General features: G+C 43.6%; 1 protein-coding gene across 1 annotated transcript in view; it reads right to left on the bottom strand.

Annotated features, from left to right (window-relative positions):
* Positions 1-1,136: 1,136 nt before the first annotated feature.
* The window catches only part of LOC119285395 (zinc finger CCCH domain-containing protein 36-like), an 11,114-nt gene continuing 5,193 nt past the window's right edge, over positions 1,137-7,057 (bottom strand). The window contains exons 6-8 of the transcript XR_005139484.1: positions 1,970-2,114; positions 1,664-1,744; positions 1,137-1,565 (exon numbers count right to left, since the gene is read on the bottom strand). The gene's annotated coding sequence lies outside the window, so the exon portion shown is untranslated. The remainder of the gene's footprint in view (positions 1,566-1,663; positions 1,745-1,969; positions 2,115-7,057) is intronic.

The following is a 7,057-nucleotide window of genomic DNA, read 5'->3' on the forward strand; positions in this document are numbered from 1 at the left end:
TAGATTTATTTATGACAATGTCACTAGGAATGCCATTCACCAAACTCGTTTCTCTTTCTTGCCATGCAGTGATGCTACCGGCTGGTCAAAACAGCCTGGGTTGAGATGAAAATAGGTAAAAAGCCTTAAATACCGTTTGGTAGCTCTCTACAAAGAGCAAAAGGGCAGAGAGGAATTTGTATTACCTGACGCTAAAACAGAGGGTACGGAAAAGATAGCTAGCTACCCTGAGAAGATTTTCATGCTCGAATCTGGCGCAGAATTGTTATAAATTTATGCATTACAACCCTGGAGCTAATGTAGTCAGTTCATACAGCAATACTGTAAAATTCTTGAGCCATAATGTACTGATATTCTGAGGTTTGCTACAACTGGAGTATCTACAATGCACAGTTTAGTAAGCATAATAACAAGGTTTTATGAATCCATAGTCCATCAGGTTTAATGCAATTATGCTATATATATATAGAATCCATAAGCTAACACAAGCAGGATACAATACACCCATCAGCATCTAGGCATACTTCAGGCCATGAGCAAGGATTGTATATTTAGAGCGAGCCTCCAAGACCTAGGCCCCTCACTTGACCTGGTTCCATGCACTTAGCCAGCCATTGTCCCCACTCACGCACCCACATCACCGTCTGGTTCCATTCCCAGAGCCAGCCATCAGTCCCGCTCAATTACACATGCCACGTCCCTACCAAGGAAGCTTGTGCTGCAGCCTCACCTGACTCACTGAACTTGGCAAGGGATTTTGGAGAAGGGGATTCAATCTGGAGGTGAGTAGAGCACACAATTGAGAGGGCTGTGTGGTGGGGGCATGTGCTCCAGTGACTAGTACAAGCTGGGTCAATATGTGTTAATGAGGTGGTTTCCGAACCAATATAGTCCAGGCTGGTCAATACATCAGCATAGCAAAAACGGAAGACATACTAATAGACGGACCTGTTTGTCCTGCCTTTACTTCTTGTGTTGGAACCTGTTTGGTTAAGATTGTTAGTTTGGCTCTCTGTTTGTTGCATCTTACTGTAGGGGCTGTGTAGCCTGGGATGTAAGTGTAGAGGGTTGTGTTGGTTGCATTTGTGACTCCATTTTCTTTAATACATTTATAGTTTCAGAGTCAACTAGTGGCATTGAAATTAAATTCCATTTATTTAGTGATATAACACAGGCTGCACAGTAGAAGCCTGTTTTAATGCTGATCTTAAATGTTAACCAAAGCCTTCACCATTCTCGCCGGCAAAACAGAACCGAAAGCCAAACCACACCTTGCTGTTGGAGGAAGAATGTAACACGGAGGATGAGGCAGACAGAGTAAGCATGAGGCGGGCGATGGAGATGGGCAGCCAGCTGCCCCGCCGAGCAGGGCTGAGTTAAGCATCAGTTCCCATGGGAAGCAGAGCGCAGCCTGACCAGCAAGGTATTTGTGATCTACAGCTTGGGTGAGCATAGGCATTTGAGGGCAGAGGTTAGGTCAAACCACTTCATGGACGAGTCAGGACATGGACACTCTTTAGTATTAGCATTCCAATCTGGAACGCCATTCCGTCCAGAAACAGAACCTACGTTGCCATTTTGGAGAAGAAAAATAACATCAAAAGAGACATTCTTAATACTTTGTGCCTTAGGGTCATAGTAATACAGGAACAGTATGGTATACCTTTTCAGCAGAATGGGCCAAGGAATTAAGCAGTACAGGCCATAAAAAATCTGAGAAGGTGAATGAGGCGACTGTTTGTTTCTGCAGAAAAACAACATAGTGGAGCGTGTCAAGCAAAATGTAAAAGAGTACAAGTACATAACAGAAGGAATGAATAGTTTGCTATTTCCTGAAACAAGTAGAAGTGAAAACACGAGATTTTCGCTGGAGCAAAATCTAAGAAGAATGAATTCAGATATTGACAACCGCAAGCTAAGGAAATATTCTCGTTACACCAAAGAAAAGAGCTATAGTAATTACACATACCCATTTGCATGTTCTGGCAGCTCTCATCAGTTTGATCAGTGATGATAAAATGAGGATATAATAGGCTCAAAGACGACTTTAATATCTGGCAACCTTAAAGATGCAAAATTGAATGCTTCCCTAAATCCACTTCACTTCAGGTTGGCTGCAAAAGAGAAACCATTTATCAAGATTCAAGAAACAGGCAAACAAAAATATCAAACCTCAACAATCAGTTTGGCAGCAAGATGCAGTTTTCTTGGCAAGAGAAAGAAGGCTTTAATCTTTTAATGTTTCAGGAGCAGGTAATATATTCTACGATAAAAATCTATTCTGTTACTTGTGAATCAAGCAAATCAGGCCCTAGCTCAACCAAGCTCGGTCCACAAGAATTCACTGACAAAACAAAGCTCAAAACTCACTTATCTTTATAGAAAAGCCTCCATGATATATAACGAAACAATTCCTTATTTAACACTACCTTAAATTTCGTTTCTTTATTTGACACTGAAAAACTTTTTCTTCCCTATCTAACAATGAGTCCAAATTTTATGCCCTTCATGACACTTCAGTCCATTTTGAGCCTAAATGACACCTGAAAAGACCCTTTTGCCCCTCATGTGGTATCTGTGTGGGGCAGGAGCGCGCGCACACACACGTGCAGCACACCACACGCAGCGGCAGTAGCACACATGCAGCAGCACATACACACACGCACGCAGCAGCACACCGAGCAACACGCACGCAGCCGCACAAACGCACACAGCAGCGCACACACTTACGCACGCAGTAGCACACACATGCGCGCGCACACAAACATACCACATGAGGGGCAAAAGGGTCTTTTCAGGCGTCATTTATGCTTAAAATGGACAGAAGTGTCATAAAAGGCATAGACTCGTTGTTAGATAGGGAAGAAATCATTTGTCGATGTCAAATAGGGCATAAAATTTAAACATGTTAAATAAGGAATTCTCTCATACTCATGAGGGGCAAAAGGGTCTTTTCAGGTGTAATTTATGCTTAAAATAGACACAAGTGTCATAAAAGGCATAAAATTTAGACTCGTTGTTAGATAGGGAAGAAATCATTTGTCGATGTCAAATAGGGCATAAAATTTAAACACGATGTTAAATAAGGAATTCTCTCAAGCTTAGTATGACTTTGTACTAAAGTTAGTACAAAGTTGAGACACTTATTTTGGGACGGAGGGAGTATATAAATACAAAATCCTCTTAATGGTCTTGTGTGTGGTTAGTGTCTTGGTGCATAGGTTATATCTCCCAATGGAAGAACTCAAATAAGCATAAGAAAGATGATAAACATTATTAAGTGAAATATAATTGGTATTTAGTTGGTTCTACAAAATTTCTTGTGGTTGAAAGTAAGGACTTCACTTAAGATGCTCTTGGCTTTTAGAGCATGGTTAGGTCAAATTTAAGTATCTATCTGCATCCCCTTTATGCATTTTTTTCTATAACACGTACATATAAAACAACATGTATTTCAGTACACAACACTCTCAAAGTTCCACAATATGTTCTCTAGACAATAGCCAATTTGCATTGATGGAATCACCAGTGCATTTATTAAGAGGTTATATGCACACCTCTATGAGGAGTCGGTGTTCTAAAAGACAGTTGCTTAGCCCTTCACTAAACCCAAGGTCCCACACCCCGCCACCTAAGGAGAGATGTACTGATAGTTACCAAGACCGTGGGTCGAACAGGTCAAGGAAAAAGGTTGAGTAGCTAGAAAAGTGATCATGATCCGAGTGAAGCCAGGCCAAACGACCCTAACTACCTGGCGACAAAACCAATTGCTAGTAAGAATGCAATATCAATAATATATTCCCTCTGTTTCACTATCTCTAGCCATGGCCCTAACATTATTTGCTTTAAAGTACTTGTCAATCTAGGGAATGAAGAGTGTAGTTATTGTAATGTTTCCACTCTACCTTTTCAGTACTAATTTTGAAAATGTCAAGTAGGTGTAGCATATCATTAAGTAAGGGTATGGCTATTTATCTCTCTTGTTCGCGCCTCGCCTAGTTATTGTGCAAGTCTTTTTCCCAGCATCATGGCAAGAACATTGAACAAGGGTTGACCGCTAGACTTGCAAACTTGTTGAAAGATAATAGTGAAATGGGGCATTGTACGATGTCATACCATGTACCTAGTCGCAACTACGCGAAAATAACGGGGTAATGCATCAGGTTGTGATGAAAATTCACCCAAACTATTAATGAATCCACTAAACTGCAAATTCACCCAAACTATTAATGAATCCACTAAACTGCACGAGCCGACGCTTCATGATCCTGCAAGCTCACAAGGAAACGCAAGAACAACAAAAGAGGATCGACGGCTAAAAATAATCTGTCAAGCCTCATAGAGGTTGGGCCCACTCTGGACCACCTAGGTCTTCGACAACTCATCCTTTAAGGTCCTTGAAAGCAATTCTCAATCAAACCAAATGTCCATACTAGCATTTATGCCCTAGAGGAACTCTTATGTGCACCAGAACATGCTCCAACTAACAAGATCAACAACAGCATTAAGTTCAACCCGTGTAGGTTGTTTATCTGATCGACACCGATTTCCACATACACGCACAACTACTTATAGCCAAAGTTACAATTTGGAATCACTTGGCTACAAGGCTACAAGCTCAGGTGGAGAACGGCTTTGTTTAGCTGGCTCAGGCCTTGGACTTATCTTGCTTCATACCTAATGTTGCCTTGCAGCTGAGGATATGACATTCGTCATTGAATGTTAACACTCGAGGTGTTAGGGTTGGGCAATTTGAACAACCGACTTGATTTCATAGGCGCATATCAATATGGTTGATCTAACACGCAAGTCCATAAGAAGCCATTGTTGTGTTTTTCCTGTCCACCTACTAGTTGTTTCTCTGATAGCACAAATCGCTACCGATCACACGCACAACTGTTAGGGTTGGGGGCAATCGGCTTGATCTCATAGGCAAATATCAATCTGGTCCATCTAACATGCGAGTTCATGAGCCATTGTCATGTTCTTCCTATCCACCTACTAGTAGTAGTTCTTGATGAGGGTGAAGATATGTTCGGTGTATTTGTCTTCATGCACTTAATGAAGGTGAAGATGCAGTGATGCCCTTAGCCCCTAGTTATGCCGCCTTTCCCCTTAGTATTTGTTGACGTGCAGATACCTCTGTTTTTAAGGCGTCCGTAAGGCGTCGCTTAGGCGACGCCTAGGCGTCAGGGCGCCCTCCAGACTCAGGGCGTCGGCCTTGCCTTAGACAGTCGTGTAAGGCGTCCGCCTTAGGCTGTAAGGCGTCTGAAGCGTCCGCCTTAGCGCCGCCTTGCACGCCTCAGACCAAATCGGACGCCTTAGCTTGTCAGGCAGGGAAACAGAGATTGCAGGCGGGAAAACTGACCTGGGCGGGAACACAGGCGCGGGAAACATTGGTTCAGGTGCGACCAGTTATGAGAAGGGGAAAGAGAGAGTGAATCGACGCGAGAGGTCTCTCCTGTCTCCTCTCTGGACCATTGACGGAGGCTTCCTCCTCAGATCTGCGGCAGCCGCCAGCCTCCTCCCTCCGGCCACAGTTCCTCCCCCTCCTCTCTGGCTGCAGCTCCTCCCCATCCTCCTCTTTCTTCCATCCCTCTTCCAGCAGATCAGCACCACATCAAGGTATGAATTCAGCCCTCTCTTCTCCCCCCTTTCCCCCTCTCCTCTTTCTTCCATCCAGCAGTGTAGCTTGCCATGCTTGCCTGCTCTGTTATGCACAGCTCCTCTACTAACTGTTAGGTGCTGCCTCTCTATGCACAGCAGTGTAGCTAGATGTGCTTGCCCGCTCCTCATCTGCATCTGTTTCTTCCCAGATCTGCTTCTCCACCCACAAGGCAGCAGCCCCACCACTGCTTCTCTCCTTCCCCATGCTTGATCTGGCTGCTCTAGTGATTTGGCTCTTCTCTCTTTTTCTTTGACAGTAGCCAGGTGTACCTGCTCTGATGGATCTAGCCAATGATCCTAGGAGAAGAGCTACATCAGATGATCCAGCCTGGAAGTATGGGTTCTGGCCGGATTTAGAGAGGAAAGATTTACTCCAGTGTACATTGTGTGGCAAGATAGTCCATGGTGGAGTGAGAAGGCTAAAGCAGCACTTTTCTGGGGGTTCCAGTGATGCGGATAAGTGTCCCGAGGCATCCATGGAGATTAGGATAGAGATGCACAATTCCTTAAACACTAGAAAGTTTAAAGCTATGGAGCGATATATTGATGAGGAGGATGAAGCTGAACTTCAAAGGCGCCGTTCTGTCATATACACAAGATGATTTGAGGCCTATGCTTTGGTAACAGTTTATATGTTAATGTTAGTTGTTAAATCTCCTAATTGGTGGCCATCTATTATATATGTATGTACAATTTATTAAGTTAATGCTAGTTGTTAAATCTCCTAATTGGCTGCCATATATTATATATGCACGTGTCTAAGGCGTCGCCTCGCCTTACGCTTTAGCGCTTAGGCTGTGAGGCGCCCCCCCAGCGCCTCGCCTCGCCTTACCGCCTTAAAAACATAGGCAGATACAACCAAAGACGAGTAAAGCAGCCGCTATGCTCATGGATACCTCTCTCTCATGAACTACTCTTTTCCTACTACCCTTTCATTCTTCTACATTTTTGGCTCCTCCGAGCCCTAAGCCATGGTTCCAATGCTCATCAGACAACGATTGATCGTCACGCTAATCGGATCATTTCATCACCTAACAACACTGACAAAGATGCATACAACACCCTACCAATTTGTGTCACCGAGCTCTTCTTCCTTGTATAGCTTAATACCCTCTTCCTCTCTCCCTCTCTATACCTTGCATCTCAACTCGTCCATTCATTGCGCAACCCAATAGCATCCTAACAATGATCTAGATTGCCAAAGGCCATTGATCCAAGAGGTGAAACATGGAACATGAGTATAAATATTCCACACTCATGGTATTTTAGTATATTGTGATAATGGTCCATGCTATGCAGAGCAGGGTTTTTACCAGCCGGTAGAGCAGATAAAAGTACACTTTGTCTATCATTCTAGTAGTTAGGACATTGCATGGCACTTCACCCCCCC

The sequence above is a fragment of the Triticum dicoccoides genome, chromosome 1A (genome assembly GCF_002162155.2).
Source record: "Triticum dicoccoides isolate Atlit2015 ecotype Zavitan chromosome 1A, WEW_v2.0, whole genome shotgun sequence".
Taxonomy (NCBI): Eukaryota; Viridiplantae; Streptophyta; class Magnoliopsida; order Poales; family Poaceae; genus Triticum; species Triticum dicoccoides.